This window comes from Clavelina lepadiformis, chromosome 3, assembly GCF_947623445.1.
Source record: "Clavelina lepadiformis chromosome 3, kaClaLepa1.1, whole genome shotgun sequence".
Taxonomy (NCBI): domain Eukaryota; kingdom Metazoa; phylum Chordata; class Ascidiacea; order Aplousobranchia; family Clavelinidae; genus Clavelina; species Clavelina lepadiformis.
The window spans coordinates 4,339,884-4,354,557 of NC_135242.1; the positions used below are offsets into that span (position 1 = coordinate 4,339,884).

Below are 14,674 nucleotides of genomic sequence, written 5' to 3' on the forward strand. Positions count from 1 at the left end.
TATTGTTGACTTGGTTGGTATTAGAATATTAGCTACGTAAGCTGATTTTTAAGTTTTTGATTGGTAGTGCTTTATGTCAAGTGCAAGGTTACGAAGATGTTTCATGTGACCGGCCTCCATGTTTTGTTGGTTTTGAAGTTGGGTTCTCCGTACCCTACTCCCGCGCGGAAATTTGGAATTTGGAAAAAAAGTCATAAGCAGAGCTGTTGCACTTATTCCATACAATGTAGCCTAGATCGCTTTTATGCTTTTTTTTCTAAATAAAAAATCTAGTTTTTCTCTAGTATCCCGTAAAATATAGACTGGTTAAACCAATTGATTAAGCCGGTTCCAAATGTTTAATAAGAGTTCAGAAAAAAATTTAAAAAGAAAACGTATTGAATGATTAGAAACAAAAATAGATTGTTTTACGCAAGCAAAAAGGGAAAATACGTTGTTGGCAAAATTACTGGCAGAAATTGTGGCCAATTCAACTTAAAGAAAAGCTAAACTTAACCTAAGTTTATAAACCGCAGGAAACTTTGAATTAATTTAAGCATGCGTTCAATATTCATTATAGCGTTTATAAATGAAGTGGCGTCGCGGTTTTTTGGTTCAAACAACGCACACGTTGGACATAATCCCGGTATAAGCTTAATGAACCGAAGAGTAAAGTTGCGCAATTCGCAACAGACCTTTTTGCGTTACTAACGCGAACCTCATTCAGTAGGTAAGTCCTCAGAGCAAGACATTGAACGCTAGGTTCTAAAAATTCGAAATCTGATAAACACATTGCTTATTAAGAACATAGCCAAGGCTCGAACCTAAACAACGTTTACTAAAGTTTATTCGTGTTGTTTCAAGGGAGGTTGTGTTGTCTAATCATTGCATTTTTTTTATAAGTCGTAACATGTTAAGAATTTAAAATGAAAACATTCGTTGTTGTTATATGATTTGCGAACGAAGCCAAATCATCAAGTGCAATAGCCAAATGGTTTGGTAGACACCAACAGCATAATGGTAAAAGCTAAGAGATTCATCAAATTACTCTTTGTGGCATTTGAGTTGTCAATCTTAACAGGCTATGCCCAGATTTCAGGTAATGTTTTGAACTAAATGTTAATCTCAAACAAAACCTTGCGTAGATTTGTGTACTACTAATCTAACTGGTATGCATCAAGCACGTCATATTAACAACTTGATTTAAGTGTCGATGTTTATTTGTAGCTAATATCCTAACAATTTCAAATTTTACTTATAAAGTAATTTAGAGTTAAAACATGCACTAAAAATAAATTTTTGGTTTTTAAAATATATAAGAAAACATATTTAAGCAGTAATAGTCATAAAAATATTTTATTCAAAACGTTTTTAACACAAAATATAATTAGTAACTACCTTGGGTTTTCCCCGTAGACAAAACGGTCACTTTGGTACTTCGTGGAGAAGGTTTGTTGCGAGTTTGGTATGGTAAGGTTAATAATAATGTTAAGTTTAAGATTCCGCTCAGAATCTTTATCCTCGAACTGAGTATAATTAATTATTTAATTAATCCTCGAACTTAATAATAATTAATGATTCCTTTTATCAACTGTCACTCAAACAACGACGTTTGCTCCGTTTGTTTATCATAATCTATTACAAATGTGAAACAAGCTTGCGTTCAGTTTGACGTGCCACGATTTCCAGTACAGGGTTAAAGACTCGTGGTTTAAGAAACTCTCCTTTGACCTGTTAAATAAACGTTGTTGTAACATTTCTAAATCCCTAATTCAAAAAATCTTTCTCTCAGGTAAAAGTATTTGATTAAAATTAACCACTTGCTTATGTAGTCTTGTGTTAGTTTTTTAAATTTCTGCTTTTAGCCCCAGCTATCGTCAGTGTGGGTGAAGTTAACTGGACTTGATTTGTGATAACATACAGAGCTGTTCCTGACCCTGTGGCATTTGAAATTAAAGTAACAGCACACCATAACAGTAGTGATGTCCTGAAAGATATTACTACTTCAACTAAATTAGAAGTAGCCTAATCTATTTGTAAGTAAGTAAATTTTGTAGGTTATTTTAAATCATTTCTTTTAACTTTATGATATGAGTTGATTTTTTTATAAGCTTGGTTAATATAACTGTAGTCATGTTTGTAACTTTGTACTGCGGAATGCCAGGATTTTGTGTTTGTGTTAAGCACTGTTTGTTTTATGCTGGCAATAATTTGAAGATTTATCTGTTTTAGATTTTGATTCTGTTTTCGATTAACGATAATTGTTAAGAGTACATACAATTTGTGAAGAAAGTAAAACTTATTGAGATTTCAAGAAACATAGCAAGTGACATTTAAACACAAACTGTATGGTAACCAGCTACCGGTATTATGAAATGTGGATGTTGTTGGTTGTCTTTTAGCAGAACAACACTGCTTAACAGACAATCAAAGTAGTTCAAGTAAACATTTTAACATGTCATATACCTCATAATTTGAGAACTCTGAACAATGCTTCCACAGGTAACTAAGCGAGGAAGCAACATCAACTACTACGTGTTGGTGAGATCGATTCGTGCAAATGGAAAGAAGAGTGCCTATCAACAAGTCAAGGCTAGGACCGGTATCAATTTATTTGCAAGCACCTACTTTTGCATGAAGTCACTACTAAAGTTTAAAACAAGATCATGATGTAACACATTTATTAAAATACTGAGGAAACTCATTGTTTTCTTGCAAATCTGATCTGAATCTGCAAAACAACTTTTTGCAGCTCCTAATGGATGTAAGATTCTTCAGTTCATTACCACTCCAACATTCATCAGTCTATGTCTGGAGCAAATACCAGGTTCAACTGGATGGGAAATAGAATATACAAATACTCGCACTGGTGAAAGCTTTGTGAAGAAGGTTCCAAGGAATGTTTCATCTCGCACTTTTTATGTGGCAATGTAAGTTGAGTTTTTATGATGTAATGGTTATGTTTTATCACAATCCAAGTCCACGTACATCAAAACAATGACATAGGTAGAGGTAATAGGGTGCTACTTACCTTGAGTAAGTCATACGCAGCAGGGTAGGGTTGGGCAGTTTCCTTTGTATCACTACTTATCAATTTTCTCGCTTTTTATAGTTTTGCTTTCGTTGTCGAAAACTTGATATTCCATTTAAGAGCATGCTAAATATGAGTGTATTCTTGCTTTGCGAATGTATGCATTTATTTTTTTAAGCTATTCATTTTAATTTATTTATTTAGTTGTTTTATTTTTTGCCATAATTGTAGAGGAGAAAAAACTGTGCTGACACTGATGGTAGCGAATGCACAGTATCAGCAACACCGATAATACAGTTAACCACAATTAAGGCAGGAAAATGTGGCAAGGTCTTGCAGACAAAAATGTGCTTTACAGTAAAACAGGTCTAAGGAAGATAATTTTATGACGTCAGCATGGATATCAAACCCAAATACAAATGAATTCACAATTTAACCTTATTAAATTAAAACCGAAGTTAAGTTAGTAGATTGGCAAAACATTCATATTTGTACCACAGTCAGGATTGAACTGACTTGTGTGTCTAGGTGGCAGAAGAAGATCCTCCTAAATGAACTAAAAGACTATTGTTGTCAATTTAGGAATACCCCTAAACTGAGACTTTTTAAGCTAATTTGTCCATTACTGTTTTTGGCTATAATCCGAGTCTTTTTCCCATATTGATTGCGCATATTTTACATCATAACATCATGCTATCTTTTGTAACACTTCATGACATGTATTTTTCATTTTAAAATAGTTATGATTGCTGCATGGATAGCAAAATTGTAAAGAATAACGGTGAGGTCTTAGATTATATTGTATCATTATGCATGTCCTAATATTTTTGAAGAATAGTTTATTAAAAGAGTTCAAATTCAGTAAATGCTCTTGTTGTTTATTTTAGTTTAATTACTTACAAAACTTTTCAGAATAAAAAAACTTTCTCCAAACATACATGCTTTTGAAGCCAGAGTCAGTGAAGTTGCTGGAGTAATTAGCTTTAATGTTGATCAGAGTCCTTTTGGAACTACAAGCTACACAAAGACAGGTTAAAATTTGCCTATAACGTTGGTCAATAAATTTGTGTTTACGTAAACTACTATTTCGCTTTTCATTTCACCATGCTTTTGTTTAATGTTTAATCTTTCTGTTGGTTTCGACATGATTGCAGCATTTGGCCGAGTGGTGTTGTTAAATAGGACATACGACGTGCTAGTTCATGAAGATAAAAATATTTGGAAGGAAATTGCGGAGGAACTAGAAAATGCTTATAAAATTGTTGCCCATAATGTCGTGGCAGTATCTGTTGAAGATATTGGAGGCCATTCCTTAGGAAACATTTTTTTCCACCATAAATTCATATTGAGTGATCGTGCAACACCACCCGACCTTTAATTAGATTTAGCATTGTATGCTGAGAATTCTGTCCGATTTGGCGGTAAAAACTAAGCATTGTTATTGACCCCAAAATGTGATAATTGTAACATCATATTTTCAATGTGTTTTTTAGGTTATTAGTTTTAGACTATTACCGTAGTTGATTGGGTTCTTCGTTGTCAATGCATTCAACCTAATTTCATGTCATATACAGTATCATGTCAATATATTTTTCTAGTTGCTACTGAAGATGGCTACGCATACGAACAATCTAGAACTGGAATTTTATATTATGCTGGATATGCAGAGGACGACTGCCACTGGAGGGACAGAATATACTTGACTTTAGTGAGCAAAAGCCATTTTGGCTAGACAGTTTCACTCCAATACCAAAATTCTCCGGATTTGGAGTCAACTGTATGGGTTGAAGCTGAAGGTATATAATAACAACACTTTTAGAATTAAGCAATTATTTGTTTTTGGATTACATTAGTTTCAAAGTATAGCAAATTTGTTTTGATTCTGGTAATACAAAATTGGTTCTTAAGTTTTTTTATAGGTAAAATATCCCAATAGCTTCAAATACTGCCCAGTCATATAATCATTTTGGTTTAGCAGTTTACATATACTTCTATGTTTCTGGTTGTGTAAACAAACAGTATATTGCCTGTAAATTGTTGTTTCAGGACTGAAAAACCCTAAAAATCAGTTTATTATATACTTGTTATGTTCAGTTTATTTTGAGGTAGAGTATTTGTTTCAGTAGAATCTGAAACATTTTGCAGCTAAAGGAGCGATTTTAACAAATAGGTAGTCTATATAGGCCACATAGGCTATATTTTAGAAGACGTGCATTTAATACTTATATTCTACATTGCTGATTAATTTTGGAAAGCTCCAACCTAAATAATATGCTAGAATTTTTATTACTTTCAAAGTATATTTGAGCAGGTATCTTAATTGATGGAGTACCTGCATTTGAGGGTCTTCAGAGCCATTTATGCATTGAAGCAAGAATATATAATAAGAACCTGTCCTCGTGAGGAACCAACCACAGCATACTACAACAGAATTTATGAAGCTTCAAACGTTAGGACAGATGTTTTATCTGGTGTACCGACACTTAATCACGCGACACTTAATCACGCGACACTTAATCACCGACACATAATCACTAGGACACTTAATCACGCGACACATAATCACTAGGACATTTAATCACGCGACACATAATCACTAGGACATTTAATCACGCGATTTGGATACTTAATCACGCGACATTTAATCACGCGACACATAATCACTTGGATGCGACAGCACTTGGACAGCGCCTTTGTCTATAGCAGGGGTCGGCAACCTTTTGCTAGTCACAGGCCAAATGTCGAGTGTACAACTCTTTGGCGGGCCGGAACTTTCATTAATACTATAATTCACACTCACTTCAGTATATTACGCTACATTGCTGCAATCTCAATCATACCAATCACAAAAAGAGCAAAATATATGTATTCACACTTGAATAAGGTCCATTTGAAATTTTTCGGGAATGGTATTGGCGTCCACATCAAAAGGAGTACTGAATAGCCTGAATTTATTTTGTAGAGAACGAATGTCGGAAAAGCGTGAGGAAAATTCAGTAATTCAAGCTCGTGTGCATCTCTCTGTGGGGATGGCGATGTGGATTGCTTTTAAGGTTGGCCTAAAGCCAAAGGCTATTAGTCTTTCTTTTTTTGAACTCCCCGACAATTGTCTTTGACTCCGTTTCGCCGGCTTTCTCTATAATGTTTCTTTAAATCAACACCAGCTTCATAAAGTCTAATTGTTATATTGTCCGAAATAAGTTGTATCACATTAGAAACATTTTCATCATCTTTTCACATTTAAACAAAACTATAACTTCAATTCAGTAATGAACAGTCCAGAAGGTAAAACTGATATTATGTGTAGAGACAAGAAGAGGAGATTTTAACCAAGCCTTAGTTTTTATAGAAACACATTAGCCAATCAGGAAATAACATGTCATTTTGCATTGCTACGTATAACCTATGTAATATGTAACATTATTCTATTGTCACCGAAGCTCTTGATCAAAGTACCATCAAAACGGTTCTGACGTGAAGAAAAAACTTTTTACCTATTACCTTTCTTAAAACAAAGTTTTGCAAAAGCGAAGTACACCACATATACGCATAGATGGGTATCGCGACAATTCTAATGATAATTTAAATTAAACCGTCAAATTCAGAAAACATTGGTTTAAAGTTGACTTCCACCAGCTAGAAACTCTTTGTTATTTAGCCAGAAATATCACCAACACGATGACAGTCATCGTGTTGACACAGTTGACCGTTATCTGTCAAGCGAGATTTTAGTTTATCTTCGTGCAGTTGCTTACATTTCCCATGCATGACATTGTTACCTAGTGTGTACGGTAGCCTTATCTGCGCAAACAATGTTTAATCATTTTAACAATTTATTTTTAGGTTTATATTTGTTTTTCGTGTGTAGACATGCAATTTTCGATACTGTAAATGTGTGATTAAATGTCGCGTGATTAAATGTCCTAGTGATTATGTGTCGCGTGATTAAATGTCCTAGTGATTATGTGTCGCGTGATTAAGAGTCGCGTGATTAAATGTCCTAGTGATTATGTGTCGGTGATTAAGCGTCGCGTGATTAAGTGTCGCGTGATTAAGTGTCACCAAACCATAAAAAAGACCCATACGTATTCAAGCAGTACGCACTTTTATCACAAACATCAATGCCGTCGGTACATTCATCAATATCAATGCAAGACAATAGATTAAATGTAAAACCAGTGATACACTCACAATCATAAGACCCATTACCAGGTTTTTTTTTAAGGTTTGGTTTGGGTGACCGCTAAGTACTTTTAAGAGACCGCAAGTGTTTCATTTAAATACCAAAAAATAGCCTGTAGTTGCAAGTCCAAATTTTGGGAAACCGCTGGAGAAATTTGGGAGACCGTTTCGGTTCCCCAAAACACCTTAAAAAAAAACTGCCCATTACTATAAAAGCAAGTTGAGTTTTCAGGACAAGGATTAAAAAGCTTACACGTGTTCAACGAAACAAAAATTTGACCAATCTCAGTGTAACCATCATCGCAAACGCAATCATAACTTCCAGGAGTGTTGATGCAAGTTGTGTTTTCTGGACATGGATTTAATGTTATACACTCATTAATGTCTTTGCAAGTGCTGTTGTTTTTGGTATATCCCTGTTTGCATTTGCATCGATTTTGGCCCAATATTTTAGTGCAGTAAGAATTTTCTAGGCATGGTTTGTTTTTCCCGCATTCAGGTTGATCTGTAAAAAAATGTCATTTTAGATGTTTGAGTTGAATGAATTCTTACAATACCGTAATCTTTTAAGCCTTAAGGTCATAGATCACTTGAGTTATACGATATATCCCATAAAGTTTCATTTTTCGCATTACAACAAAAATTTTTAAATGAAATATTGTAGCCTCGGACTGTTTTTCTAATGTGAACACATTTTGTAGATCGTTACTATTTTTTGTACGTTCTGGCTGAGGATGAATTTAACACAAAGCATAAGACACATCTGGATTTCTCTATCTCTCACACCAATTAAGTAAGAATGTTTCGGAGAACCTTTAACACTAGAAGGACGGGGCGCGTCAATTGACGCATTTTCAACCTAAGTGCATCTATAACTTTTAAGTGGGGCATCGCACAACCGTGATATTTCCTGACTTTTCCTACATTAGTGTTAAGTTACTAACCCATGAATATGAAGTTTTTATTTTACCGGTAGAGATAATTAACGTGGTCACTACCTAGAAGGACGGGGCGCGTCAATTGACGCATTGTTACTTCACACTACAAAAACCAGTTCTCGCAATAGAGAGCAATGTTTTGTTTCTGCTGATAATTACAGGTTTATCGAATTAGGTCACAGCTGCCAGCACAGGGGTGTAACAAACGTGTTGACAAACTATGCAAGTCGACTTTTCCGCAAAACAGAGTAGTTTCGTCACAAGCGCAGCCTAATATCGGAATTTTTGAAGTTTATCGAAGCGTAAGTGTAGTAAGAGTTTCTTAGTTAGATAAATTAGATCAGTGGTTCCCAAACTATGGTACGCGTACCACTAGTGGTACACAAAAGTCTTCCAGGTGGTACGCGAGCAACTTATCAAGTTTACACCAAACGATCGCAAATGATCTTTTATTGTCGTCGGCATTATTTTAATTCACATAAATTAGGTAGAGCGTAAAATTTTATGCTATATTCCCTACTGAATACTAATTCCTTAGGGTATTGACGCATTGGATTGTAAAACAGCGTTTCTTTGTGACGAAATAGAACGTCATTTATTACTAGGTAATAAATCCTTGAAGTCAGTTTTTATAGTCCTACAATGTAGGTGGTACGAGAACGCTGCATAAACCAAAAAAATGGTACGCGAGTAGATAAAGTTTGGGAACCACTGAATTAGATGAATTAGATAAATTCGTCGGGTCGGTGGTTGCTCGTGGCGTGACAGGAGGGCGCAATTTCCCTGTGAAGAGTTTGTGGGGGAATTCGTGGGGATGTCCGATGTTTTCCCAAACCATGGCAAGAGACAGGTTTCTGGAGCTCATACGATTCCTTCGCTTCGATCTGAAGACGGAAAGGCGTAGGAATCTATTGCATGATAAATTTGCACTCGCTTCACAACTTTGGAACAGTTTTATATCAATCTGCCAAAAAGCACTCATTCCACAGTGGAAGATAACTGTGGATGAGCAACTATTGCCGTGTAAGGCACGCTGCAAGTTCATCCAATATATGGCCAATAAACCAGACAAGTTTGGTCTAAAATTCTGGCTGACAGTTGACGTCGAAAACAAATATTTATTCAACGGTTTTCCTTACGTTGGAAAAGATGACGCAAGGAGCCCCCAAGGGAGTGTGCCCACCGACGTTGTACTGAAACTCATGGCTCCGCTTTTTCAAGGAGGTTACAACGTCACTTGCGATAATTTTTTCACCTCACTTGACCTGGCGTTGCGACTTGCGGAAAAGAAGTGCAGCCTCGTAGGGACAATGCGCCAGAACAGGAGAGAAGTCCCGAAAGAGTGCAAGAAGAAAAAGGAGTTACGTGAAACAGAAGTGTTTAGGCACGACGGCTTGTATTTTCAATGCGATTGCTTTTGTTAATTAAAATGGACATAGCGGACATGCGATAGAAGTAGTTTTTTCGGAGCAACAGCACAGTTTTCTCAACAAAAAACGTTAGATTTGCGCCGTTTTGACCTTTTGCGTCAATTGACGCACTCCGTCCTTCTAGGTATACGAAAATTGCCGTCCTTCTAGTGTTAAGACCTGTAAGATATATCAGAAGTGTTTCACTACATAACGTAAGTCAACATCTATTTCTCACGTGTTAGTTCGAAATGTTCTCGGACAGAATGAATTTTTTTGTGACCATCACTTGCTCTTGAACTTACCATCAAAGTTATATGTTTATGCTTTACCATATACGATGTCAGAGGAAAGCTAATCTGTATACAATGTTAGATTTAGATAAACCTGAAACAAGAACCATTTAGTAAGATTGAACAATTATGTAATATAATATGGAAATATATCTGTGGAAAAATATATCTAACATCAATAAATGCAATTTTTGTCATGTCGCATTTCACCCAATTTTTTTTATCTATTTAAGCGATAAATAAGGCTTTTCTTACAAAACAATAACATAACTATATGAATTCTTTCACCTTGTATGACGAAGAGCTGTCAATATCTCCTTCAGATAAAACATGATTTCCGATTCTAAACTTTGTTGCACGAGCAACAAGCTCAGCTGTTATTGTCAAAAAAACTCTATCAACAGTTGTTTCAATTTTTAAATCTCTGTTAATTTTGTAAAAACCTGTAAGATTTAAACTGAATGCAAGAAGCTGAACCTGAATGCAAGAAGCAATTTTATCCATAATTCTTCAAAAGCTAGAAAGTAATAATTATCGAATGGAGCGCTTAAAATTTGATTCTTTCAACTTGGATATGAAAGTAAACATTTTATGTTTACATAAACCTAATTTGGCATTAGGTAATTAACTTAAAGTATAAAATTTCACTAACCAGTGTCAACAAAAATCGTATATCTGTTAGATAAAACGGTTTGGTGACACTTAATCACGCGACACTTAATCACGCGACGCTTAATCACCGACACATAATCACTAGGACATTTAATCACGCGACTCTTAATCACGCGACACATAATCACTAGGACATTTAATCACGCGACACATAATCACTAGGACATTTAATCACGCGACATTTAATCACACATTTACAGTATCGAAAATTGCATGTCTACACACGAAAAACAAATATAAACCTAAAAATAAATTGTTAAAATGATTAAACATTGTATGCGCAGATAAGGCTACCGTACACACTAGGTAACAATGTCATGCATGGGAAATGTAAGCAACTGCACGAAGATAAACTAAAATCTCGCTTGACAGATAACGGTCAACTGTGTCAACACGATGACTGTCATCGTGTTGGTGATATTTCTGGCTAAATAACGAAGAGTTTCTAGCTGGTGGAAGTCAACTTTAAACCAATGTTTTCTGAATTTGACGGTTTAATTTAAATTATCATTAGAATTGTCGCGATACCCATCTATGCGTATATGTGATGTACTTCGCTTTTGCAAAACTTTGTTTTAAGAAAGGTAATAGGTAAAAAGTTTTTTCTTCACGTCAGAACCGTTTTGATGGTACTTTGATCAAGAGCTTCGGTGACAATAGAATAATGTTACATATTACATAGGTTATACGTAGCAATGCAAAATGACATGTTATTTCCTGATTGGCTAATGTGTTTCTATAAAAACTAAGGTTTGGTTAAAATCTCCTCTTCTTGTCTCTACACATAATATCAGTTTTACCTTCTGGACTGTTCATTACTGAATTGAAGTTATAGTTTTGTTTAAATGTGAAAAGATGATGAAAATGTTTCTAATGTGATACAACTTATTTCGGACAATATAACAATTAGACTTTATGAAGCTGGTGTTGATTTAAAGAAACATTATAGAGAAAGCCGGCGAAACGGAGTCAAAGACAATTGTCGGGGAGTTCAAAAAAAGAAAGACTAATAGCCTTTGGCTTTAGGCCAACCTTAAAAGCAATCCACATCGCCATCCCCACAGAGAGATGCACACGAGCTTGAATTACTGAATTTTCCTCACGCTTTTCCGACATTCGTTCTCTACAAAATAAATTCAGGCTATTCAGTACTCCTTTTGATGTGGACGCCAATACCATTCCCGAAAAATTTCAAATGGACCTTATTCAAGTGTGAATACATATATTTTGCTCTTTTTGTGATTGGTATGATTGAGATTGCAGCAATGTAGCGTAATATACTGAAGTGAGTGTGAATTATAGTATTAATGAAAGTTCCGGCCCGCCAAAGAGTTGTACACTCGACATTTGGCCTGTGACTAGCAAAAGGTTGCCGACCCCTGCTATAGACAAAGGCGCTGTCCAAGTGCTGTCGCATCCAAGTGATTATGTGTCGCGTGATTAAATGTCGCGTGATTAAGTATCCAAATCGCGTGATTAAATGTCCTAGTGATTAAATGTCCTAGTGATTATGTGTCGCGTGATTAAATGTCCTAGTGATTATGTGTCGCGTGATTAAGTGTCCTAGTGGTTATGTGTCGGTGATTAAGTGTCGCGTGATTAAGTGTCGCGTGATTAAGTGTCGGTACACCCTTTTTTATGTCAATGCAAAACTGTTTTTTTTTTGGAAATGGTTACAATTGCAACGATATCAACGACTGCTTATTGGATTACCACAGCTGCCATGCATTCCTTTGCTACATGCAAGAATTATGAAGGATATTTCTCTTGCTTGTGTAACGATGGTTTTTCTGGCAATGGACATGATTGTATTAAAGACGTTGGTGTGCAGTATTGTTTTTTCCAATTGTTTAGCTTTGAAAGTTTGTTTTTGACTTTTTTGAGATGTTTTGTTTATTAATTTAAGTTGTTTTTGCGATAATTTCTGAAGGCATTGGTTTCGTTCGAAGTTGTTTAGAATTTACACCTTTTGGGTTTTCAGCGGTGGATTCCTTTTAGTTAGTTAGTTGTCTTGACGGCATTTCTATTATAACTCATACTTGCTGTAATTGATAGGCGTAGACGCAAAAAGGTAAGTTTTGTTCAAAGGCATTTTATAGGAGAATTTCCTAATTTTATGTTGTAATCGTTATTTATTGTATGCTTATTTCTGCCAAATTGGTTCATTAACCTTAATGAATCCACTTTTCGGAAATTCAGTCAAACTAGGGCTAAATACTAGCCGATTTTCGTTAGACAGTTAAGATTTACTTTTAGCTGCCATAGTTGCTTAGTCATATAAATCACTGTTAATTGCAATTGAAATCCGTGATTAAAAGTGTCGCATTAGCAACGTATTTCATGCGAGATTCTAAAATTTATCAAAGAAATAAACTACTTAAGTTTTAAAATGACTAAAAAAGGAGCTATATTTCACGATTGGATTATTATCCCAGATTTTGCTTCAAATGTGACTCTACAAGTCCGTTTCCGGCTAATGGCAAACAAAATGTTTAGTGGTTAAGAAATTTCAGCCGTTAGCGGCCATTAGCCAAAAACATTGTTCTAGAATCTAGACCAAGTTCAAACGACAATTAGACGAAAACTGCACGTCGTTGTTTAACCGGATGTTCACAAGTAGGCTAGTTAGCTAGTCTAGTTCCTTGGCTGTTTATTTACAGGATAGTTTTTATTCCGAACATGCTTAGCCTTGCAAGTCAGTTAAAAATGTCATTGCTTGCAAGTCGGAATACTCTGAATTTTTTTCTTATGTTACCAGTCAGTCGCTGAGGCGTCATTTGTGTTTTGCCCTGAATATAGATGGAAGCAGAGAGTAGTTTGAATAAATATAGTTGCAAACAAAGCAACTAGCGCAGAAAATTTAATTTATTCACAATGTATGAGAACTAACGTGTTTGATGCAAGATGGAAAAGTAGCATTGACTGGTCGGATAACGGTGGAAATAGTGCAACACAAATAACTACGGGCGTGGGAGAGGCAGATCAATTTTAAACATTTAATAAAAACGATGAATCATTTTCGTAGGCTTGTTTATTAGGGATTGGCTTGAATTGCTTAAAGTGAGGGGCAAGTCCAAAATCAATCTGATCTTATATGAAAGAACACTATTAACTGAACATTCTGATAAAATACTTTTGACAAATAATTTGGCAAAAGTGTTAGTTTTTGGCCTTCATTGTGACGTAGATCAAGGCTCTTGTTATGTTATTCATTAACACAGTTGCACGACAACATGCTGCTGCTGCTTCTTTCCCTGCGCGGTAGTCAGCTATAGGTCATGGGAATTTAACCTATGTTCAATTTGGCGTCATGTGAAGAAATTAGCAACGTGATGCATTGTAATTGAATAAATTACGATTGTTTTAAACATAAAATATCCGGTAGCCCAATGATTTGTGTCCGTAACGTTACGGTATCCTTTGGGCCGCATAAACTACCTGTCAAACCGGTACCGTACTGGTTGCCGTGGTTAGGCTATAGGCTGTCACCTATCAAGCTATTGGCAGTTAGGGCAATTTATAACGCTGTAACAGATACATACGTGATATACGGTAAGTATTGCTAAACTCATGAACTTGTGAATGTTGTGTGCGATTACGTATGACATCACAGGAGCCTTCAACTACGTCACAATTAAGGCCAATTTTGCGATTTTCTTTTTCTTATAATTACCTTACCAAGAAGTATTTTTCAAAAGTACTTTACCAGAATATTCAGTGAGTAGTTGTCATATAAGATCAACTTGTGTTTGGCCTCGCCCCTCACTTTAATTAAAAGTACTTCGTGAACCTTGGATTCATAATCTGTTTTCTATATGCATAAAATTTTAAAGTTCCCTCGAGATTTAAGTCACGCCATATAGTATACACCGAGTATTTCAATGCCGAATTTGCGCTTTATAAGTGAGTATAATATGTTTTTTTATGTCGTGGAATATTCGCCTATGTAAGGTATTTTGTGAAAAAGTCTCCGTGTTTCATTTGTGTTCTCGTTCCTTTGGGTGTTTTCTTAGGCTCTGGCGTTGGTTTTTGATGCTATTAAAGATTGAACGATTTCGCCGAGCATTTTGTTGATAAATTATGTTTCCTGCTCTAGTTGCTTTGTTTGCAACTTTATGCTATTTGAAACCAATTTCTACTCTGCCTACGTGATAAAATATATTAATATCA

General features: G+C 35.4%; 1 long non-coding RNA gene across 6 annotated transcripts; it reads left to right on the plus strand.

Annotated features, from left to right (window-relative positions):
• Positions 1-1,447: 1,447 nt before the first annotated feature.
• LOC143449157 (uncharacterized) lies at positions 1,448-12,840 on the plus strand. Of its 6 annotated transcripts, XR_013114525.1 has the most exons (9): positions 1,448-1,771; positions 1,845-2,019; positions 2,482-2,581; positions 2,732-2,909; positions 3,751-3,791; positions 3,923-4,041; positions 4,609-4,806; positions 5,322-7,985; positions 11,454-12,840. It is a non-coding gene; the product is annotated as an uncharacterized LOC143449157 (long non-coding RNA). The 6 variants fall into 6 exon arrangements; XR_013114522.1 differs by having other exon boundaries at positions 5,322-12,840; XR_013114527.1 differs by having other exon boundaries at positions 7,894-12,840.
• Positions 12,841-14,674: the final 1,834 nt, after the last annotated feature.